This window comes from Saccopteryx leptura, chromosome 2 (assembly GCF_036850995.1).
Source record: "Saccopteryx leptura isolate mSacLep1 chromosome 2, mSacLep1_pri_phased_curated, whole genome shotgun sequence".
NCBI classification, from domain to species: Eukaryota; Metazoa; Chordata; class Mammalia; order Chiroptera; family Emballonuridae; genus Saccopteryx; species Saccopteryx leptura.
In genome coordinates this window covers 173,238,139-173,264,264 of record NC_089504.1, presented here as the reverse complement: position 1 = coordinate 173,264,264, position 26,126 = coordinate 173,238,139, and the positions used below count along the sequence as shown (strand labels likewise).

General features: G+C 36.8%; 1 protein-coding gene and 1 pseudogene across 2 annotated transcripts in view; one reads left to right on the top strand and one right to left on the bottom strand.

The window, feature by feature from the left end:
* TAFA2 (TAFA chemokine like family member 2) overlaps positions 1-26,126 on the bottom strand; it is a 541,685-nt gene that overhangs the window by 195,341 nt on the left and 320,218 nt on the right. The gene's annotated exons all lie outside the window — the stretch shown is intronic.
* LOC136393932 (heterogeneous nuclear ribonucleoprotein A1-like) lies at positions 7,615-8,398 on the top strand (annotated as a pseudogene).

Sequence of the window (26,126 nt, the reverse complement as noted above, 5' to 3'; positions counted from 1 at the left end):
GTTAGCAAATGGCAAATCCAGAACTAAGTATTCTAGCTACAGGTCCAAAATTCTTTCTATTAAAAGTTTGATAATGGCCCTGGCTGGTTGGCTCAGAGGTAGAGCGTCGGCCTGGCGTGCGGGGGACCCAGGTTTGATTCCCGACCAGGGCACATAGGAGAAACTCCCATTTGCTTCTCCACCCCCCCCCCCTCCTTCCTCGCTGTCTCTCTCTTCCCCTCCTGCAGCCAAGGCTCCAATGGAGCAAAGATGGCCCGGGTGCTGGGGATGGCTCCTTGGCCTCGGCCCCAGGCGCTAGAGTGGCTCTGGTCGCGGCAGAGCGACGCCCCGGAGGGGCAGAGCATCGCCCCCTGGTGGGCAGAGCGTCGCCCCTGGTGGGCGTGCCGGGTGGATCCCGGTTGGGCGCATGCGGGAGTCTGTCTGACTGTCTCTCCCCGTTTCCAGCTTCAGAAAAATACAAAAAAAAAAAAAAAAAAAAAAAAAAGTTTGATAATGAAAAAAGCAGTGTGAATGTCATATTTTCCATACTTTAAAATAGAACACTTAAAAACATTTCCTACTATATTTTCTTCTTGTCTTGTAATAAAAGATATCCTGACCATGGATTTTTCAGAAATGCTCAAAAAGAGGCAAATTATACATGTTTGAAAATAAATTTAGCTAACTATTGGCCCATACACTGCTAAAGGGAGGGAGAAAGAGAGAGAGAAAGAAGTTGTAGGAAGAGGAAGAGGAAGGAGAGAGGAAGAAGGAGAGAAAGACAGAGAGGAAGAGGAAGAGGGAGAGAAAGAGGGAGAGGAAGAGGAAGCGGGAGAAGAAACAGGGAGGAATGGAGGAAGCTACTATTAATAGTTGTTGAGAGGTCTCTGATGGAGCCAGTAGGATCAGACAGGTAAGTGAAAAGATGGTCAAATTTTATCCTCCAATTCATCACCAGAAAACATTCAGCTCAAGCCCACTGATGACACATATGTAGCATCCCATTTCTCTAAAAAGCCAGGAATTCAGAATCATATCTGAACTCTCTCGATTTTTCAATGTTCTCAATTAATCCCATTTTAAAGAACATTATGCATGCCAAATACAGCCTGTGCGCAGCCAGTGTGTGGCCTCTAATCTAAACCATCATTTTTCTGGGTAGGTTTTAGAAGAGATAGTACTTTCTAGTCATAAGCTGTATAAACTCTGACTTAGATCAGAAAAAGCAAAGCAGGAAGGGAGCATATAAAGACAAAAATGACCTTGAATGAATAAGTTATTTCCCTTGTATTTTTTATTTACTCTCATTGAAAATTATGCCTAGATTTACAGGGCTTTAAATGAGTGCTTTTATATCAAATATCTATGCTTTTATGACTATTTATGGTCCTTCCTTAGATTTGAAGATGATTAGTATACTAATGTAAATGAAAACTAACATTGCCTTCCATGGGAGAATCCAGAGGCTGAAAACAGAGTATTCATTCTTGCAGGGGCAAGATCTGATGCTAAACATTAGCAATGGTATTAATACATATAGATTGTAATGAGGAATGAAAGAAAGAAAAGAACCTACTAAAAAGCAAATGTCTTGAGCTAGAAGTAGCAATCACAGCATCTGCACTTGGGCAGCGGGTGGAAAACACTGGAGGGAAACAACAAAGCACAAGGTATAAAAATACCAAAGAAGTCAGTTGGTAAGAACAAAAATGACAGAGTACAAAAGGATATTGAGAAGACTGGTAAAAGTCTGAGGCTTTAAATAGCCTATGGTTCAGACAAGCTGGAAAATAAGTGGCCAAAAAAGAATATGAAGAATTAAATGATTGTACTGTTTCTCTCCTAATATAAGGCTCAAAGACCATTCAGAACTGCCTCAAATTCACTCTCTCACAGAACTCAGTAACGCTACTTCCTTGTGGTGCCATCAATCAGATGCAAAAGTGACTTCAATTTATCACATATACTTTGCAGTCTTAAAGAGGTAACTAACATGATTACTGAGTCAACATTCTATCCAATGTTTATATTCTTTACTGTCTATATGAAAACACAAAAAGAGTGCTGAATTTGCAGTTAAGAATATTTCAATTCAAGTCTTGTTCACCTGCTACTGCTTAGGTGGATGATTTTTAGCCATTTAATCACTGAGCTTCAGCGTTTTATTTATTTATTTTTTTTTTTTGTAGAATGAAAGTAATAAAATTCTTCTTAAATATCTCACAGGATTGTTGTGAAGATCAAGAGAGATAACCTCTATAATAATGACTCACAAGTTTTAACCCCAATAATATATTATTGAAAGAGTCAAAGGTTCATCATCCAATGAAACCTACAGTCTCACAGAGCATTCAACAAATAAAAATAAACATCTACTATTATTGTAAATACTAGTGATATAGCTATGAAAATGACAGGCAAGATCCTACATACATGGAGCCTACATTCTGATTAACATTGTAAATTCTTAAATTAAGTTTTGACAATAACATCGTAAACAAAATAATTCATCTTTCAGCCAAAAATTGATTTTAAGTAAGTTTATGATAATGTATTGCTTGTTCTTCATTAATTTCCATAAAGAAAAGAATATAATGGCATATCTTAATTAAATTCAGAAAGACACTTAGCCTGAAATCTCATAGTCAGTGTATTGCTTATTATACAATACATGTGTCACTGGTACATAGTAATTATTAAACATCACAAACACACTTGCTATCAGACTCTCTTAAGAAAAATGGTGCTGCTTACTCAAAGTTTGCCTAAGGGAGATACCATGGATTCATCCAAAATAGCTATTACTAGGTGCTTATTTTATGCAAGACCCTATGGTGAGCATTGTCTTACCAAGATCAGCAAGCCCCAGTTTCTTCCTTACTTCAAAGGCCTCATAAGAGAGAAACAGAAGTAACATTCATAAGATCATGTAAATCAGAGACTAATGCATGAGTATTAAAAGATTATAACAGTTTAGAGAAACAGATCAAACTTAGGGAGTTGAAGTACCTTCATAAAATTTTGACAGACTGGACAAAATGCCAAACCAGTAACCAAAAATTTGAGTTAGAAGCTAATCATATCTTTACCTAAGTCTGATTCTACGAACTAAAGAAAATTGTTTCAAGACGATTATCTATGAATGAAATAAAAAAATAAAACATTACCAACCCTCTGGCCTTCTCAAATCCTTTTGAAAAAAAAATTTCAGGATAGAATAAACTGATTTATCTAAATAGTATTTACTGCACAATTTTGGTAGTTGCATTAGATATAATATATAAAGCATACTCACCATTTTTAATTGATTTTAGAGAAGAAAGCAAGGGAAAGAGAAAGAGAAACATTGATTTGCTGTTCTGCTTATTTATGCGTTCATTGGTTGATTCCTTTGTGTGCCTTGACTGGGGATCAAATCTTGGTATATCAGGATGATGTTCTAACCAACTGAGCTGCCTGGCCAGGGACTTCACTACTTCTGACACTTAAGAACATCCTCAAAAAGTGTTAAGCCTGGGTCTGAAGTAGGAAATAATCAAACTAAACCTTGAACCATGGGTAAGATTTTAATAAGCAGAGATGATTTTTAAAAGGCATGCCAAATCAAAGGAACAGTTTAGGAGAGACATAAAAACTGGAACATGCAAGGAATGAAAAGCAAGCAGTCTCATCTGGCTTCATTCTAAACTATGGAATAAAGTAATAAGAGTTACATCTGAAACAATGTATTTCAAGAATGAGAAAACTGAGGCGCAGAGAGGTGAAGTGACTCATCCAATAGGTACACACCCTGAAGTCATAGCTTTAGGACCCATATCCAGGTCCTCTGATCACAACCTTCTTGTTCCTTCTACCATATCACCCTACAGCAATATCTGTGGACATGTTATGCACCAGATGAACAGCAGAGAAAGAGATCCTGGCTTTCACATTAGTTGCCATTTTGCACAAAGGAGAAGAGTGACAGAGCCAAGGCACAGGGAGGCATTGTGCCTTTATTCCTTGTACAAAAATCGTCAAGTTCACAGAACCCCTGACACCATCTGCTGACAACACATTGTACAAACATTGAATGCAAGTAAATAATAAAGTCAATTTTTAGTCTGCTTGGGAACATTATCCAATTTGAGAACTGTCAGGGAGCATGTGTCCTCCACTTAAGGTCACTTCTGCTGTTCACCTGATTCTTCATCATTCTTTTTTTTTTTTGTAAGGTATAAGGAATGAAAACTGACCACTATATTAAAATGTATTTAAGAAGGTAATTGTATGCTGGAAAACTACCTAAGGGTCCCCAATGGTAAATAGAAATAATTTTGGACTCTCTGCTATTTGGTCTTACAGGCATCACTCTTGTCTTCCATTCATGCCCGCAGTTTAATAACTGGTGTTCTGCCATGTCTAAACAGGCTAAATTCCCACCTTTCTCTGACAGTAGATAATAATATTGATATGAATGATTTTCCTCTCGTTTTAGAATTTATATTCCAGTGTAAGGTAGACAGTATGTCCAAGAATACTGTCTTCACTCTATCTCAAGAACCAATCAGCCTGACCAGGCGGTGGCGCAGTTGATAGAGCGTTGGACTGGGATGAGGAGGACCCAGGTTCGAGACCCCGAGGTCGCCAGCTTGAGCACAGGCTCATCTGGTTTGAGCAAAGCTCACCACCTTGGACCCAAGGTCGCTGGCTCAAGCAAAGGGTTACTCGGTCTGCTGTAGCCCCATGGTCAAGGCACATATGAGAAAGCAATCAATGAACAACTAAGGTGTCACAACGAAAAACTAATGATTGATGCTTCTCATCTCTCTCCGTTCTGTTCCTTCTGTCTGTCCCTATGTATCCCTCTCTCTGATTCTCTCTCTGTCTCTGTAAAGAGAAAAAATAAAAAAAGAACCAATCAGGAACTTTGTAAGTATAACTAATGGAATGTACATAAATCTGGAAATACCACAGTGATGACAAATAATTGGTTAACATGTGAAAGAGGATATCGTAAGGCCTCCCTCTGATAATGAGAAAGGCTCAGACCTCCTTCCAGTAATTAGGATCAGTCCTAGCAGCTGGAACATGAATTTTAAAGAGATCTGGCCAAGTACCTTGGGACTCATCACGTTTGTCAATCTGTCTCTCTCATGGCATCCCAGTTCTGGAAACTGAGCTTCTACCATTTTTCCCAGACCCGACTCCATTTGAGTCGCTGGGAAAGACTCTATTTGGCTCTTGCCTCCCACCTTCACCTCCTCCCCCCAACATACACACCTGGAATGCTGTCCCTGAAATTCAGCCCTAGACTTTACTACTTCCTGACAGTTGTCCCAGGCACTAATTGCTTATTTATATTTCTCTTGCTCTCGACAAAAATTATCTGGGCTATAGTGTTCTTGCCTTATTGCCTAGACACCATGACTCCCCTATCAGAATGGAAGCTCCCCTCAGGACCCAAGCCAGCCCTGATCACATCACCAGGCCCTCAGAATGGCAAGGTCAAGTTCTGGGTCCCAACTGTCCCTATCTGTGTCAACTTGCTGGTATTGATCATTTGACGCTTATAGTCTAATTTTTAAAATTTTTCATGAAAAAAAGATTAGTTCTTAACTTTTATTATTTTATCTTGTTAGCTCTTAAAGGCATCTAAAATATCAAATAATAAAAGAGTGTGGTTCACAAATTGGTATACATTATTCAGCTCTACTTATGGCCAATTTACTTGAGATTGACAGCATAGTTGCAATATTAAATAGCGGACACATATCTCAGGAGCCAGATTTCCCACATTCAAACTCTAGTTTTTGACTTTTACCAACTTTGGGCCATTGGACAAAATTAACAAGTGCCTCAACTTCTTCAAATATAAAGTGGGGGAAATGATTCCTTTTTCAACAGTTGTAATAATTACTAAATGTGTTGATACATATAACTTTTTAGAGGAGGACCTTACTCATAATGAATGCTCAACAATTAGATACAGGCTACCATATCTAACAAATACTTACAAGAGTCATAGAGAAGATAAAATAGAAAAATCAGTGCTGTGTTGAAATCAACTGCTGTTTAACACTTTCAAAAAGACTTCTTTGACTGTCCCCAGGACAAATTGAATTTATCTTCAATATACCAGTAACTGTTTAGCAGGGAGGTTTGGAGCTCTGGGTCTATCTGAACAGCTTACTACATGTGTGAAAGTACTTTATCTGTTAAATGCAGAAAATAGTGTGTCTTCTCTGAAAGTGTTTGCCTCATTATTAAATTAGTTAAGACATATAAAGCACTATAAAATGGTGCTTGACATATAGAAACCACTGAAGTGTTAGCTAATTTCTATTATTAGTGTAGCCCGTACACTAGAAAGATGAAATGATGAAACCAGATGTCCCTAAGGTATAGAACCAGGAGGAATTCGTGTTCCTGAAAAATGGCCAGTTTGTCATTAGTTCCGGTTCTAATCAGGACTTTTCCCACTGAAAGTAAATTTAAATCTTAATTGCAGCCTAAAAAACACACCGCATGAGAAAGATCACTCAGATCCGGAGGAAGCAATCATAACCACATCCTCTTAAAACAAAAGCAGGAAAAGCAAGGATAATAAATACATATAAGAACTCACATTGCCTGACCTGTGGTGGCGCAGTGGATAAAGCATCAACCTGGAAACGCTGAGGTTGCCGGTTCAAAACCCTGGGCTTGCCTGGTCAAGGCACATATGGGAGTTGATGCTTCCTGCTTCTCCCCCCTTCTCTCTCTCTCTCTTTCTCTCTCTCTCCCCTCTCTGTAATAAATAAATAAATAAATAAATAAATAAATAAATAAATAAATAACTCGCATTGTGCAAAGTTTTTGAGGGCTACAACTGTTCTTAGAAATTCAATGAGAGACTGCACTTTAAAATATCAAGTGGATAAAAAGACTCTTAGAATAAAAATTAGGGGCACCAAGCAAGAATGCAGCAATCTGAAATACATTGGTATGAGACAAAAATAGTAAAGACACAAAAAAGGATCAAAAGTGGACCAAAGTGTAGATATTACCAGATTTTTAGTGACTAGGTCCAAGTTCTACTCTATACTATTTGTAATTGTATATGAAGATGTCTTAGTCATATAATAAAATTTAGAGTATTTTTTTAAAAGACATTTATTCAGTGTCATGATCAAAGTACTACATTTAGCAATCTACTACATGAATGCAAAAAAGTCCACATTAAAACCCTTTGTTGGGATGCTGAATGGAAACTAAAATAACCTGTTATACAATTAGTCACAAATACAATCCTCAAGTGTTTTGCCAGTTCACAGGAGTATTGTCTAAAACATGCCTTCTCTGTAGCAGCTAGGCCGTATCACCGCTGTGCTCAGAGGAGTCACAAATCTGTTGTAACCTGTAGCATCCCTGTCACTTCTCTGGCTCTCCTCTCCAGCTAAGCCTTGTTTTCTGGCAGTAATTAAAACCTCCTGCCACTGCTTCCTGCCTGATGCTGCCAAGTAAACCTCGTTCAAGTCTTTCCTTCTGCAGTTGTTGTGTCTAAGTCGGTCTCCCAAAGAGCCCAAACAGCTGAAGAAGCATTTTACTAGAGGCTTGAGTTTTAAAACAACTGATGAGAAACTGAGGGGCCATTCTGAGCAATAAGGAACACTCACAGACTGTGTGGTAATGAGAGATCCAAACACCAAGCCCTCCAGAGGCTTTGGATTTGTCACGTGTGCCACTGTGGAGGAGGTGGATGCAGCAATGAGTGCAAGGCCACACACAGTGGATGCAAGAGGTGTGGAACCAAAGAGGGCTGTCTCCAGAGAGACCTGGTGCCCCTTAACTGTGAAAAAGGTTTTTGTCGGTGGTATTAAAGAAGACATTGAAGGACATCACCGAAGAGATTATTTTGAACAGTATGGGAAAATGAAAGAGCTTGAAATCATGATTGACTGAGGCAATGGCAAAAAGAGATGCTTTGCTTTTGTAACCTTTGATGCCCATGACTTTATAGAAGAGACTGTCATTCAGAAATCTCATCCTGTGAATGGGTGCAACTGTGAAGTAAGAAAAGCCCTACCTAAGCAAGAGATGGCTAGTGCCTCAACCAGCCAAAGAGGTCAAAGTGGTTCTGGAAACTTCTGAGGTGGTCATGGAGGTAGTTTTGGTGGGAATGACAACTTTGGTCATATAGGAAACTTCAGTGATCAAGGTGACTTTGGGGAAACTGCAGTGATGATGGATATGATTTCAGTGGGCATGACTATAATGGATTTGGTAATAATGATGGAAGCAATTTGAGAGATAGAGGAAGCTACAATGATTATAACAATTACAACACTTGATCTTCAAACTTTGTACTCATGAAAGGAGACTCTCTGGGGACAGAAGCTCTGGCCCCGACAATAGAGTATACCATATTTCCCCACATATAACACTTACCTTTTTTTGAAAACTTTGGGTTCTAAAAACTAGGTGCATCTTAAACAGTGGTTATAGATCTTTTTACTTGCATTTTCTGCTTTTTCACACTTGTTTTTGCACTCATTATTGAAGACAGTGATTTGTCATCAGACACAGATGACGACTAGCTAATGAACGGGAGTTTTGACAGTGATGAGGAGTTGTATGAATTTTATGATGAATAAAACTTGAGTTCAATAAATGTATGTAATACATTTTGTTTTCAAATTTCGGGTTCCAAAATTAAGATGCGTCTTATACATGGGAGCATACACAGTGTTTCTTATTTCAAATAGAGGTTCAGTTATTTTCAACCACAGCTCTCTGATCCGCCTCCTCACCAGTAGAGGTTAAACTCCCCTGCGGTCAGAGAAGGCTGTACAGCAGATCAGGTTTGACTACTAACTACCTGTGTTACCTTGGCAAAGTTATCTCATCTCACTCTCCAGTTGTCTCCTTGTCTGCAAAGTGGAGCTAATGCTGGAGTCCACCTAACAGGACTAGCATGATTATTAAGTTAGCTACCACAAAGGAAACACTTAGGATGGGGCACAACTTATAAAAAACACATGCATTCTGTCTTCCCATAAGGTATCAAGTTAAAGGATGTCACCATTTATTGTTTATGACTATCTTGACTAACTGGACCTCACTGACTATTCTGATCAATATCCTGGGGACCAATGCGGGCAAAAGCAAGTAAAAAACACTTTAACATGTTGTGTTCTGCCTTGTTCACCAGACTCAGCCTCTGCAACTAGGCTTAACAAGATTCATTTTCTCTGGATTTATTTCACATTCCAATCTGGGTTACTAGGAATGAGCTACTTGAGAGCATGAACAGTTCCTGTGATCTCTGCTGTACTTTACACTTAACATTGTGCCAGGCACAGACCAACATCTCAAAAAATAAATGATGAAAAATTAACAAATTAGTATCAAACAAGAAAAAGATTATTTCACATCCAGACCTATTTGCTAAAGTCAGCAAGCTTTTAAACTTGTTAACAAAACAAAATTATCATTTTATCATTAAATTTATCATTTAATGTTCTTTTTTAATGGTTTACAACTAAAAGCAGTAGCACTGCTTCTTAAAGTGAATTGTGTGAGCTGTTGGAAATAATAGAAATTTTTAACAGAATATTACCACCACTTCATTCCATCTCTTAAAGACTTTTAAAAATTTTTTGTCTGCCCTATATATTCTGAGAAGCTTATGTGCTTGCTCTCTATGCATTGCACTGCCTAAACATAGAAAAATTATCTGCTTCCCCATCAACCACTGATTTTTTCCATTACCAGATGAGAGGTTCTAAAGGCATCCCTAACTAGGATAAATCGCTCCATTTCTTTTACTCTATTAAAGTAGATGTTTTATGTTCCACTGTCCCAAAATCCAAGATGAATGCCAGAAATAGCCGGTGAGTTGAAGACTCTCACTTTAAAATGGCACCACAATTTATCCTATTTCTTACTGTACCATGAGCATTATATTATTCATTAGAAGGACTTGTTTTTTAAGCAGCTATTACACAGCTTTTGCTGAGCATCGCCTTCCCAGTAGTACAAGGTGGTGATTTTGAGGGATGTCTTCTAGAGATAGGTCACTTTGTGGAATTCCCACCTACGTGACCTCAGTATGTTTGCATAAATATAAATTTGCTCTGAGATATTCCTGTCATGTTTGCTCAGTGACCAAGTAATGTGCCACTCTCGTTACTCCAGGTACAAGGGAGCTTGTGGAAAATCAATCTTCTTCCTGCTTCATACATCACAGTTTCCCCCAGACATCAGCACCTTCTGACTCCAAAATACAGCTGTGAGATAAAGACACAAGTCTGGTTCAGCAACTGTGTTGCCCAAAGGGACTAATGAACATTACACCTCACTGGGAAACCCCATCTCAGGGCAGAAGAAATGTCGACATACACAGCAAAGATGCTGTTTCCAGCTAAGCATTTCCTATACCAGAGGGAGGGAGGTCTTAATAGTGGAACAAACAAGTAGCTACAGAGGGTTTAGCACAGTGTTTCAGAAATATTAATCTACCATCTTTTCAGGTCACAAGTATTTTCTCCACCTCTTGACAGGCTGAAATTTGACTTTGAAGGACAGTCCCCTGCAGGATTCTGACTGGCAATAATACATCAGGCTTCTCCTCGGGGACAGAGCCGGCTCATACCAGCAGATGAAACCATTTCAGTGTTTTCGATCGTGCTGATTGCTTTTATACCACCAATACTTCCAACTCAACATCACAACATATGTGCCAGTAGGAAAAAAAAAGCAGTGGAAATATTTTCATCCTATGACTGTTTTCAAAATAGAGGAAATATAATATGCTGGGATGTTCATGACACATTATAGTTCAAATCTATTTTAGAAAACCACAAATTCAAATGTCAACATCAACAAATATTTCTTGAGTACCTACTATGTGTTCTATTCCTGGAGCTATAGCTAAAATAATCAACAAAAGAAACAAGGTGCTACTCCTCATTGAATTTATGTTCCAGAAGAGAAAGAAATAAATGAATACCTAAAACCACAACATGACATTTTTAAGTATGGATCAGTGAAGTTAAAAATACAAAACAGAGTTAAGTGATAGTGACAGAGGTTATAAAGCAACATGAGATAGAATAGTGAGGAAGATATTAGCCAAAGGAACAAACCATAAAAAATAAAAAGAGTGGAAAGCATGGTCTGAGAAAAAAATGAGGAAGAGGGAATAAAAATAGAGAGAGAAGGCAGAGAGGAAGTAGTATGGCTGGAGGAGGGAAGCAGGAGTCTGAAGAGTGGAATTAGCAAGACTCAGAAGAGAGAGGCCTTGTGGGCTGTAATCAGGAATTCGGGTTTATCCAAAGTACAGTGAGAACCATTGAAAGTGGTAGTCGAGGGAGCTGGGAAACACCAGGGCAAATGACGTGATCTGATTGACATTATTTAAAGGCCTCTTTTACAAGTGTCTTCATGTGGATAAAAGTTGTCTTTGTATAGATAAATAAACCATGGGCAGTAGAGGTAGTAGAAGCAGGGGCAACAGCAAGGCAGCTGGGTTATAGTCCAGGCGAGTTATAATGACTTCACCTAGGTGGTATCAGGAGAGATTTTAAAAAAAAATACACATACTTGTGATACTTGTGAATATATAAACCTTGGGATATGTCCAAAGATTTAATGAAAGAATGATAAAAAAGAACATTGATATCATTAGTAAGATGAAGAGGGGATAAAAATAAACAATTCTCATTTGGAAATATTAAGAGTGAGAAGGTGGATATCCAAGATATTACTTTAGAAGTTGAGAGCACAAAACTAGAGCTTAGTGACTGGTAAAAGCTTGGGCACACAGATAGTATTTAATATCAAAGTAACTAAATAAGCTTACCTTGCATAGGGTTACATATTAAATACAGGACACTAATTAAATTTGAATTTCAGATGCAATGAATAATTTTTAATATAAGTATGTCCTGAACATGCATGGAATATGGTTGTACTAAAATATATCCCAATGTATATGAGATGGATAGAAAGATAGATACATAGATAGATGTGTTTGTGTGTGTGTGCTATATGAAACATACCACTAAAAAGAAAAGATTATCTGAAATTCAAGTTTACTGGGTATCCTATATTTTTATTTGCTAAATATGGAAATCCTAAGTCAGGATGATATTGTAAACAGGAAAGACCAAGACCTGGTATAGTCCAAACTGTAGACATGAATCAGAGGCAGAAGGGTTTCGGAAGCATTTATAAGGAGCCTTAGAAGGGACCAATAAGGGGAGTGTAGTGTCAAAGGCACCAAAAAAAAAAAAAGTGTCCCAAAATTTACTAATAACTGGAAGAAATACTCAGCTGAATTCAACGTTTGTACTGCTGTTTAGGGCTGAATAGCAAGAGCTCAACAAGTAACCATGACATTTGGCATCCTGGAAGCAAGCCTTGCTGACCTTGAAAACAGCAGCTATAGTGAAAAACAAAAGGAACAGAGGACCCACTAGAGTGTAATAAAGAGATGAAAAGCTGGAGACAGTAAATAAAGACAATAGGGTGGTAGCTTAGGGAGTAGGCCACATACATACATACATACATACATGCAGGAAGATGTATGTATGCTGATGGGAATGATCGGGTAGAGAGAGAGAACAGCATGAGTCAGAAGTGAGGGGGAAAATGGGAGGACCAAATCCCCTAAGAGGAAATGAGATCCAAACCATGATGGATGGGTGGAATTTTGACAGTAGTGAAAACAATTCTTCCAGAAAGTTGATTGCAGATATGGGTGTGGTTTCTGTTTGTTTCAACTTTTATAAATGACTCCATTTATAAAGATTTAGACAAGAATATTTTATTCATAATAAAGTACTTTTCTACATTTTAGTTTGTTCAAAATTACCTCACTATTAAATACTCATATAAACATAATCAAAATAAGTTGCTTGTTTTAAGATGTTTTGATAGCTACATCAATTATTGTTAGATAGTCATTTAGGAAAAGAAAAGATGCATTCACTTCTACTTTCCCATTGTTGCCTTTATTTTTCAAGAATATGGAAAGTACAGAATAGCCTCTAAACTTTTATGACATCAAAATTGAAGTTTTTCTAATGGAAACCAGACATTCCTAAATAGCATTTCCCACAACGATGGCTCCATGCCATGCATCATGAAGTAGAGAAGTTCTTCTAATACAAAGTAATAGCAAATGCTGCCAGAGAAACAAAGTCCGTGGCTGAGGCAATCATTCTTTGGACCTTTGGACCTTTCTATGTGTTGCATTAATGTGGATATATGCACTGGATTGACTCCAAAACAAAAATCAAGTGTTCAGTGACACAGCTACCATGCAGCTCAGCAGCGAAGAAACAGTGTTGCATTTGGGGGAGCACAGAAAGAAACAGTAAAGAAATTTTTAAATAAATATGATAACTTTAGAACATTTCTCTAAGTATCAAATATTCTCAAGAACTTCCTGCTATCCCTAAAGCCACAAGTTAGTGACAAATATTTTAATTCCATTTAAAAACCCTAGTCCTTCTATAGTCTTTCACCCTACAAAGGATACACTCTCCCTTCTCCAGTCTACCCAATCACATACTCAAAAACTATAGCAGGTCTCACAAAAACCCAATGACACTCTAGGTTCTGCTGATATATTTTCCTTCCAGCTTTGAGATATAATTAATATATAATATTATGTAAATTTATGGTGTATAATGGGATGATTTATATATATATATATAAATGATTACCATAATAAAGTTAAAACATTCATCTCCTCATGTAATTAATTACCTTTGTATGTGTACATGCATGTATGCATGTGATGAGAATATTTAGGATTTACTCTCTTAGTCTCTTTCAAGCGTACAGTACAATGTTATTACCTATAGTCACTATTCTATATATTAGACATCCAACACTTACTCATAACTGGAAGTTTCTACCCTTTGACCCACATCTCCTGATTTTCCCCCACCCACCAATCCCTGGCAAACACCAATTCTTTGCTTCTATGAGTTTTGTTTATTGTGATTCCACATATAAGCGAGATCTTATAGTACTTGTCTTTCTGTACTTTATTTCACTTTAACATAATGCATTAAATGTTCAACCATGTTCTCAAAAAAGAAAGAATTACCTTTTTTATGGTTGAATAATATTTCCTTGTGTATATTTTATTGCATTCAATGGATCTTTATCCACTAGGTTGTTTCCATGTCTTGGCTATAGTAAATAACACTGCAATAAACTTAAAATCTGATACCTGGGATTTACCCAAAGGTTTTAAAGTGATTACAAACAGTGTAATAAAGAGAGAATTACAAAGGCCAATATCCCTAAAAATAACAGACGCTTTTTTTTTTAAATAACCTCAACAGTTCAGATCTTTGACAATTCACACCTATCAAAAATATTAGGGCAATTTCTTCATACAGAGAAATCCTTGGAGGCTGGAACCATGTTATTCTCAGCTTTGTGTCCCAGAAGTCCGCCACAGCACTGGCATATAGTAGGTACTTAATTTATATGTTTATTAGACGAAGGAACGTATGAAATAATGAAAGCATACATGTCCAAGTACTACAGTAGGAAGAGGAAGACAACCTGGTAATCTACTATATAATATATTACAAAACAGATTATTCAAATTCCTCACATTTGATTTTTTTATAGAAGTTATCTCTTCTCCACAAAGGATTTCTTCAGATAGCAGACGACAAATCTATGCAACAGTTAGAGAGAGGGAAGACAGAGGAAAGAGAGAATAATAGGAGGGAGGGGGAAAAGAGAAAGATCAAAAGGAGGGGAAAGAAAGAATACTATTATCAAATACTGATGAGTCAGCAGGGTCGTACCTAACAAGATGCTGGCACAGGAAGAACTTGAATACACTTCCTCCCACAGACACACCAAATGTACAACCATATATGAAATATTTTTACTGGGGAAAAAAAAAACCTGAAAACTAGCTGAACCGCTTCCTCCACAACAAGGAGTAAAAGAGTCACATCAAGATGGGTAGGAGAGGCAGAGATGTAATATTGCCTAAAACCCCACCCCCAGGGTGGTAACATACAATAGAGAGGGATCTCAGGTGTCTTCTACTTCTCCCTGAGTAGGGAAGGATTTGTTACCCCCTGTAGAAAAAGATATTCCTTGAGAATAGAATAGAAAAGAAAGCTAGTGTAGCTATATTTATGCCAGACAAAATAGAACTTAAGACTATAACAAAAGACAAAGAGCAAGACATAACAATAAAGGATACAGGCAAGAGGATATAACATTTGTAGCCAACATAGGTATATCAAAATATTAGCATACCTGAATAGAAAACGTGTCAGTATTACAATAATAATATAGGACTTTAATACCCCACACTTACATCAATGGATAGATCATCCAGTCAGAAAATTAATAAGGAAACGTTGACCTCAAATAAGACATTACATCAGTTAAACTTAATAGTTATATACATTTCATCCCAAAGTAGCAGAATACATTATTCTCAAGAACACAAAATTCAACATCCATTTATAAAAATTCTCAACAAAGTTAGTTTAGAGGGAACATACCTCACATAATAATAGCCATATATGACAAGCACAAAGCTAATATACTTAAAGTTGAAAAGTTGAACTCTTTTCCTCTAAAATCAGGAACAAGACAAGGATGTCACTCTTGCCACTTTTATTCAACATAGTTCTGGAAGTCCTAGCCAGAACTATTAGGCAGAAGTCCTAGCCAGAACTATTAGGCAGAAAGAAAATAAAAGACATCTAAGTCATAAAGGAAGAAGTAAAACTATTTCTGTTTGCAAAAGACATGATAATATATATAGAAAACCCTAAAGACTCCACCAAAAAAAATTAGAATAAAAGAATTATACCAAAGTTTCAGGATACAAAATCAAGAAATAAAAATCAATTGTGATGCCATAAACTAATAATAAACTATCAGAAACAGAAATAAGACGACAATTCTATTTTTAGTTTCATCAAAAAGAATAAAATATCTAGGAATAAATCTAACCAAGGAAATGAATGACCTGTACACTAAAAACTATAAGACACTAATGAAGAACTTGAAGACACAAATAAATGGAAAGATAATTCCATACTCATGGACTCAAAAAATTAATATTATTAAAATGTCCATACTACCCAAAGTGATGTACAGATTCAACACAATCTTTATCAAAATTTCATGGTATTTTTCACAGAAATAGAAAACACAATCCTAAAATTTTTATGGAACCACAAAATATACTGAACAGCCGTAGAATTCTAAGAAAGACAAACAAAACTGGAAGTATTATGCGCCCTAATTTCCAACTATATTACAAAGTTATAGTAATCAAAACAGTATGGTATTAGCAGAAAAACAGATATATAGGTCAATGAAACAGAAGGAATAAACCCACACATATATGGTAAGTTAATATATGGAAAAGGAGCCAAGAATATGCAATGGAGACAGAACAGTCTCTTCAATTGATTGTGTTGGAAAACTGGACAGCCACATACAAAAGAATGAAACTAAACTACTAACTTACATCATACAATTAACTGAAAAATGGATTAAATGCTTGAATAGAATACCTGAAACCATAAGGAGGTAAGAAGAAACCATAGGTGGTAAGCTTCTTGATATCAGCACTGGTACTGAATTTTTGGATCTGACTCCAAAAGCAAAGACAACAAAAGCAAAAATAAATAAGGGGGACTACAGAAAATTAAAATACTTATGTACAGCAAAGGAAACCTCAACAAAATAAAAAAGCAACCCACTAAATGGGAGAAAGTATTAGCAAACCCAATATCCAATAAGGAGATACTATTATACACACACATACACACTCAAACAACTCAATAGCAAAGAAACAAAAACAAAATACAAATAAACAATCTGATTTTAAAATGGGCAAAGGATCTAACTATACGTATTTTTTCCAAAAACTACAGGCAAATGGCCAACAGGCACATGAAAAAATGTTCAACCTTCCTTATTATCGGGAAAATGCAAATCAAAACCACAAGAAGGTATTATCTCACACCTGTCAAAACAGCTATTATCAAAAGGACAAGAAATAATGTATTAGCAAGAATATGGAGAAAAGGGAACCCTTGTACACCATTGGTGGGAATGTAAATTGGTACAGCCGCTCTGAAAAACAGTATGAGGTTCCTCAAAGAATTAAAAACCATATTATTCAACTATTCCATTCCTGGGTATTTATCTGAAGAAAACACAAATACTAATTAGAAGATATCTACACAACCCTATGTTCAGTGCAGCATTATTTGCAATAGCCAAGATATGGAAAAAGCCTAAAGTGTCCATTGATGGATGAATGAATAAGGAAAAATGGTACATATGTACAATTAAATACTACTCAGTCATAAAAAAGGAAATCTTACCATATACGACAATATGGATGGATCTTGAGGGCATCATTCTAAGTGAAATAAGTCTGAATTCACTACGTGTGGAATCTTTTAGATAAATATTCAAAACAAAACATAGAAATAGAGAACATCTTGGTGGCTATAGAGGGGAAAGGAGTTGAGCAAAATCAGTGATGAGGGTCATTTGCATAGTGAGGGATTGTAACTAGACTCATGTGGTGAGCACTTTGTACCATACACAAATTTCTAATTATTATGTTGTACACCTAAAACTAATCTAGTGTGATATACCAATTTTACCTCAATAAGAAAAATTTTAAAGAAAGAATGCTACTGCCTGACCAGGCAGTGGTGCAATAAATAGAGCGTCAAACTGGGATGCAGAAAACCCAGGTTCAAAACCCCAAGGTCGCTGGCTTTTGAGCATGGGCTCATCTGGCTTGAGCACAGGCTCACCGGTTGAGCATGGGGTTGCTGGCTTGAGTGTGGGATCATAAACATGACCCCATGGTCGCTGGCTTGAGCCCAAAGGTTGCTGGCTTGAGCCCAAAGTCACTAGCTTGAGCAAGGGGTCACTCACTCTGCTGTGGCCCCTGGTCAAGGCACATATGAGAAAACAATCAATGAACAACTAAGGAGCTGCAACAAAGGAATGATGATTGTCATCTCTCTCCCTTCCTGTGCCAGTCCCTGTTTGTCCTTCTCTCTGTCTCTCTCTCTGTCACAGAGGGAGGGAGGGAGGGAGGGAGGGAGGAAGGAAGGAAGGAAGGAAGGAAGGAAGGAAGGAAGGAAGGAAGGAAGGAAGGAAGGAAGGAAGGAAGGAAGGAAAGAAACCTAGAATCTATGTTCATAAATAAGGCAAAAGGAACCAATTCTTTATTTTACTTTTCACTTCTTTCTTTTTATAGCAATTAAAGCCTTAAACTTTACCAAAGTTAAGTATAAAGTACACAGGAAAGTAATGACTCTGGGGTGGAGAGTTAATAAAATTCTGAAATGTAAAATATTAACAGTGGCAGTCAAAAGCACAAACTAAGCTAAGATCTAATTATATTATATTTCTATGAAAGTAAAAAACTTTATGAAATATTTAATATTCTACCAAACTCCATGTTTTTCATTTTCCCAGGGATTCCACAGACTTGCATACAATTATCTCTTCAGTTAAATACACAGCCCTTGACAAGTGCTTAGGGTCACACTCACATCATTGTTCCTGATCAGATGGGACTCCTTCAAATGCTGGAAGCTCTTCTCATGCTAATCTCTGTACTTTAGAGAGATTTAGGTTATCAGGTTTCAATCTGCTTGCTTTAATCAGTACTCCTGCACTATTTGCCTACACCTTACAGGTGAGCCGTTTGACAGATGATTTATTTATTTTTATCTTGCCAGCACTGCTAGAACTGAATGAAAGAATAAAGAAATAGGGCTCAGCATGCACCAAACCACGTCTCATCGCCAACCAAAATGGTAAATACGTGTTCTGATTTCTGTAAAACTCCAGTGACCAAGGTAAGCTTTCAAAGAGAGATGAACTTTTGGATTGCCTGACCTCTTTTTTTTTTTGCTTACCTTCAAGCTATTGTTAAAGTGAAGGATATTGCAAATGAAGGATAGAGTTACCTGAGAACACAGTAACATACATAGCATCTTATTCCTTTTGTCAGTAAAGATGATTGCAATAATAACTGATTCAATATTACCTTTCTATATTATTCAATACATATAAAGACAGGTAATGTATGTAAGGAAGCATAATAATAAAAGAGTTGTGAACCACTACCTATTAAACCCAGCACCAATTTAGGAAGCAAAACATTACCCCTCTCTTAAAGCTATCTATTTGTGCTCCTTCCCAGCTCTCTTCCTGTTTCTCTTCATCCACAAGTAATTGCTGACTTCCCTATTTAAAAAATAGTTTTACAAGATATCTTTAACCAATGTATCATTTCAATTGGCATGGTTGAGCTTTATAAATGTGTTGTTATATTATGTGTTATCTCCTACAACTTTGTCTTTCACTCAACATTATATTCCTTAGATATCATTGCATCCAACTGTAGTTCATTCATTTTCAAAGTTGTATAACCTGTTGTGTAATTTTAGCAAATAATGCTCATCCATTTTTTATCACTTGTCCTTTGGGTTATTTCTAGGTATTTTGCCACTGTAGGTAATACAACTAGAAATATTCTTATACATTTCTCTCAGTTTGTATAACACATACAAACAGAGTTTCTGAAGGATTTATATATAAGAAAGGAACTGTTGGTCATTTGGAAAACCAAACTATTTTCTAAAGTGGTGGTTCTAATTTATATTCCCATTAATAGCAGTGGGTGATTTTCCATTAGTCCCCATACTTGCCAACATCTAATATATATAGAAAGGCTTCTATATTTATGCCATTCTAACAGGCATCCATTCTTGGTCTTAATTTGCATTTGTCTTTTTTTTAATTGAGATATAATTGATATATAACATTATATTAGCCAATGCCTTTAACTTCATGACTTTCATTGATATCCATTCATTTCTGAACAATTAATAGATTTCCACCTAAACACCACTGTCATTCCTTTGTTTCCACAACTGAAGCACCAAGATCATCACATCAAGGTTTCCGATAACTTAGTGCTGGTAGTATTGAATTTTGAGTTGTGAATGTGATTATCAGTTTCTGGCCTACTTTATAACATATACATTAGGTTCTTTTAAGGAGCTGCTGGTCACTTTTTCATTATATTTGCAAAATATGTGCCTACATATGTCTCTTTGATATTTTTTTCCCAATAGAGCTTTGTAAATTTTCTAAATAGAATTATTCTAATGCTTCCAAACTTGTTTCCCAAGTTTTAACTCTTCAATTTTACTTTTTAAAATAATTTTGAATTCTATTTTCCTCCTTTGTAATTTAAAAATATTCTCTAAATTTTATTATCACTTGCTAACTGTGGCAAAACAAATATTATATATAGTACTCCTACAGTAGAAAAAGACACATAAAATGTGATTACAGTACAAAAACCTTGATTTTTTCTTTTCAGAAAGCCATTTGGAGAATGCGTATGTACTTGGTCTATGGAAAAAAATTTTCAGATAAGATAGAAATAAATAGAATGGGATTTAAAGTTGAATTGAAGAAATATGATTACAGTGCAAACACCTTGATTTTCTCAAAAGGCCACTTGAAAAAAGTACATGTATTTTGGCCTATAAAAATTGATTATTTTTCTTAGATAAGATCCAAATAAACAGAATGAGGTTTAAAGTTGAATTGAAGGCACCATGCTGAGGAACCCTTTCGGAGCTGTACACATTAGTCACCTTATGTCTCCCACAGCAAGGAGAGACGATTTTAAATTGTTAAACCATGTCAGTTAATGATGATGATTATATAGTCATACATCCTGCTACATATCTTCCATGTTATCATTTCTCAGAATGGCGTCAGTTTTTTAAAAGATTTTCACTAATAGGCAGCAATTTTTCCTTATTTACTGCACATGATTAAGAGAGCAACACACCTTCTATCAAATAAAGTTTAATGACTTTTACTGCACTTGTCTATGGCTGAGGATAGGGCTTCTAGCCTGCAGCCCTACCAGTGAAACCCTTCCTTTCATTGCAACCTATTGATTTAGCCATCGGGCATTAACATTAAAGAACCTGTGTTTTTCTGGTATGGTACTATAGGAATCCAATATCTTAGTAACCTATTAAATCTATACTGTCCACAGAATAATGCAATCTAAGAATTCTAGTCCAAACTATGGAACGTAGGAAATACACAGTAGTAGGAAAAAGCAGGTTTTAATTTCACCACCTCAGGAGTCAGTGGGGCTAACCCAAGCAAGTCACTGAAATTCAGGTTGTTTACTGATGTTCAAAGTTATAAGAATGTGTAAATAATGAAGGCTGGCAATTTGAGCATTTACAAGACTCTACCTAAGTGCACTATTCTATTGTGACATTCTTGTGAGTTAATAAGACTGTTGTAATAACCATAACTTGCATGTCTTTTCCCATAAAAACAACTGTAAACCTACTTTTGCCAACCCTGTATATTACTTCAGTATACACCTTTACTTTTAAAAAAATGACCAACTCTTACTACCTTTAAAATACTACATCAGCCTGGCCAGGTGGTGGCGCAGTGGATAGAGCGTCGGACTGGGATGCGGAAGGACCCAGGTTCGAGACCCCAAGGTCGCCAGCTTGAGCTCAGGCTCATCTGGCTTGAGCAAAGAGCTCACCAGCTTAGACCCAAGGTCGCTGGCACCAGCAGGGGGTTACTCGGTCTGCTGAAGGCCCGCGGTCAAGGCATGTGTGAGAAAGCAATCAATGAACAACTAAGAAGTCGCAACGCACAACGAGAAACTGATGATTGATGCTTCTCATCTCTCTCCGTTCCTGTCTGTCTGTCCCTGTCTATCTCTGCCTCTGTAAAAAAAAAAAAATACTACATTAATGCCATGACTACTTTCTAAATACTCATCCACTTCAAAGCTGGAAAACGCATCCCATCAATGCTCAGTTCAAATACAGCACAGAAACCACCTCTTGTGCTACAATAACTTCACTGTCCTCTTTCTTCTCAGCCTCCCTTCTCTCAGTAACACAAATATGACTGAGCACACCCTTCTTTTTGATACACTTTCTCTTCTGGGATGAGGAACTGAATGCTCTCACACTCTTGGTTCTCCTTCTACCTTTCTGGCCTGCCACTCTCAGGGGGCATTGCTGATTTTTGCCCATCTGGTTGACCCCTGATCAGTCGCTTCAGTGCCTCGGGGCTGTGTTGGAGCCTTCTGTTCACCATTTCTCCCAGATGTCTCTCCACTGTTAATTCACAAAATTTTCCTCCAACCCTGACATCTTACCTGAGCCAGACTTCTGTATTCAATTGAGAATTTAGCATCTTTAATTAGATGGATAACTGATATTGTTATAAAGTACCACACCCCAGATTCTGAAAGGCACTGTACCTCATTTTGAGTTCATGTAGAGATACCCAGTCCAGATGAATTCTGAAGAGTTTTATTAGAGGAGGAGATTTATTAAATATGCCAGCTGCATATGGCTGACAGCGGGCATCAGGCCCAAATCCTGCAGCCCCAAAAATAGTTCAGGGGCTGCTTATATACCCTTGTTCACACATGGGCTGGGGAGAGCATGACATCATGGTACTAGCTGGCAACTTTTGTTTAGGGGATACATAGAAACATTAAACCTTCAAGGTAACACAATCAAAGATGTTTACAAATCTTTCAAGGTTCATCTTCCCTCACCAGCCTAGAGGTATTTTACTCTCAAGATTTCAGGAAGGAGGAGGAACCACAATCAATGTAAGGTGGTATATAAATTCTGTCTCCCATTGAAAGAGAAGTTTCTAGGTTAACCTTTATTTTAGATTTAAAACTGAATGACCCATTGTTCTTGCAAGCCAGAAACTTTCTCCCCAACCATCTGATCCTGTCCCAAATTCACTGCACCACCATCAAGCCAAGCAAAGAATTCAGAAGTCACTTCTGATTTCTTCCTTTCACTGACCCCCATTTCTAAACTTTCAGCACATCCTGAGCTCAACATTTTAAATATATATTAAATGTATCCATTTTTTTCCATCTCCATTCTTGTCCAAGTCTGACCTTTACTATAATGACCTCCTGTTTGGTTCCTCTGCTTCCACTCTTCCACCATAGTATTTTTTTCCTATAAACATAGATAGCCATCATTTTCTTTTTTACATGCAAATCTTACCACTGCAACACTTAAAAGTTTTTAAAGTACAACCAATATACTATTATCAGAATTTTTAGTCTTGGAGAAATTCCTTGATTTGTGCCCTACTTTCTGGTTTTAAGAAACACTTAAAATCTCTAGTTTCTCTGTATGTCAACTCTTACAGGAGTCAAAAGTGCAATTGCACTCATGAAGTAAAAAATTTTACTTTTATTTTTACTTCTGTGGAACTTCAACAGCAAAAGCTTTTCTCTACAAAGTCGATTTTCATTTACTCTGTAAAGCCAGTATCCACAGCCACCATCACAGCCGCCTGGCCCATGCAGGTTTGCATTGGATTCGAATAGTTGGTAAAGAAACAACGGAGTCAAAAGCTGATGGGCCATCATCTTTAATCCTAGCTTGCACATGGTAGGCAAGTAAAAACACACACTGGGCTCCAAAACCCACTCATTCAGTGCTCACAAAGCTACTGACTTATCCAAGTTTTCTAGAATCAAAGGTTTCTAGCTCACCAGCCTTATTCACCTCTGTTCCCCATCTCCTTCCTTCTCCCTGCACAAACTCTGTACAAACTGGCTTTTCCTTTAGCACTCCGCCACCTTGGCTGCTTCTCTTGGCCTCCTCCACGTGTCCTTTCTCTGCTCTCTTCTCTCTAATGCTAATCACAGGAACCGAGAGAGCAAGCTCCCATTCTGCCCCCATTTTATAGCGTAGGAATCAAAACCTTTAATCCAATATACAAAACAGGAAAGTCTCTAATACAAAGTCACTTATCTGGGGATGATGGGATTGCACCACCCCACATCAAAAAGGATGGAAAGGGCTTAGTCCTAAAACCAAGCCCCAGGCTACAAGGATCCTGCCTGCCCACAGCCTGCCCCCAACACTCAATAATATCACCTGAGCAATGGGCCTCCATGTGGGCAACGCCACCTTTAACAAAGTGAGCATAATATATTTTATCTGCCCAACAACTCTCATTAAAATTATCTTCCTTTCAAACAATGCAATAATAATGATTTGGAAAAAAAATGCCTTGCTTTTTTCAAGTCCTATTTTTTTAGGATTCATCATCAGAAATAACTGAAGACTTCTGTACCTTCAAAGCCATGCTTTGGGTACCTTAAAAAACTGCCATCCATCTGTATCAACTATATTAATAATAAGGTAAGGAAAAATATAAATGTGGTCAGCATTAATACACTTGGGCAGTTATTGGTGATGATTTAAAGATATAACGCTCACAAAGAACCTCTTGCCTTTGCAGTAATTCATACCCAGTTGAAGGTAAACAATCTCCAAATAAAAGTGTAGACATTTAAATAAAAAATACTACAGAATTGTTTTTCCTGGTGGGACATACACACTCTACCACCCCCTCCAAAAAACTCAGGTATTTATGAGGCAGAGTAGAAAAGTGAGAGTATAGAGAAATTCAAGATATAAATTCAGACTTTGGCACTGACTCTTACTGGTTTGTACTTGAGTATATTACATCTTTCCTTTATCAAATATTCACTAAGCATTTACTCTGCCAGTGGCTGAACTCGGTGCTAGATCTAAACATAAGCCCTTGCAGTAGTTTAGAAGCTCTGTTTAGAGCCTTCATTTTCTCCTAGATAAAATGCAAATAATACTAATTCCATTGATGATCAACCAAGATAAAACAGACAACATATTTAGCATGAAACACTTTAATAAATAACATAGTGTTTATAATTTTCTTTTCTAAAATATTTTATTGGGGTAAAACTGCTTGACATAATTACAGTGGTACCTTGACACACAAGTTTTAATTAGTTTCATGGCCAAGTTTGTGACTCAGTTTGCTTGTGTGTCAAATTGAATTTCCCCAATTAAATTAATGAGAATGCAAAAAAATTAAAAATAAAATAAATTTAATTAATTAATTAATTAATTAATGTGAATGCCGTTAATTTATTCCAGCCCAAAAAAAACACACAAATTTTTTGTTTTATATGCTTTTAAATAAGAAAATGTACTTTATAAATAACAAATACATACATATATATGTATATATGTATATATATAATAAGAGAGAATGTAAAGAAATAAACTGGTTTATGAAGTATATTTACCTTCAAGGTCAAGCAAAGATGCTAGCAGATGGGGAGGAGACATTAGCATAACATGGCCCTCCCCAAGCAGGAAGGTAATTAGCAATTTCACAGACAGCTGCCCAGTGCCATTTTTAACAATGAAAGTGAGCAAACTCAGAACATATAAATTTTACAATCTCATTTGCCCAACAATCATCATTTTCTTCACTGACTTTTTGCTTTTTCACCACACTTTCCTCACTTTCACTTAGAGGCCATTTCAATAAAAACCTTTCCATGGAAGTTTGTTTCTTCCTCCCTTTCAGAATGTTCAGCAGACTATCTAGTGGAGGGTGGTAGATGCTCATGAGTCAAATATCCGCTCATGACTTAAAGCAGAAAATCCCGCAAGTGACTGCTCATCTCTCAAATTGGTCTTGATTTAAAGTGCTCGTGTGTCAAGGTACCACTGTATATAGTTTTCAGCTGCCCAGTTCTACAATACATCTCTCTACACCTTCTTATGTGTTTAATAATTTTCAAATAGACTACCCTAACCCAGGGACTACATGATTTCTTCTAGTGATTTATAGTTAACATTTGAAATGAAAATTTAGACTCATTCAATTCCATTGGCAAGAATCACATCATTGGCTTGAGCATAAAATGAAAGATAGAAGAAAAAAAAAACAGATTTACTTATAAATTTTCACGGTGCCTAAAGGTTTTATTATATGTTTCATTTGGTCTCAAAAAGTACAAAAATCTACAATGTTGATTATATTTAACAACCAAGAATTTTTTACTGTAATATCTTCAGCAGTTTGCCATTCAAATCAGATGCTAAAAAGTGATCAGAAGAAAGGGTGCATTCAGTACTCACTGAAGATTTAAGATTCTTTTTTTTTTTCTGGTTCTTCATTTCATAACAATTAATTGGTTTAATCCAGGAATATAGCCAAGAAGTATTATTGTTTCACTAAGA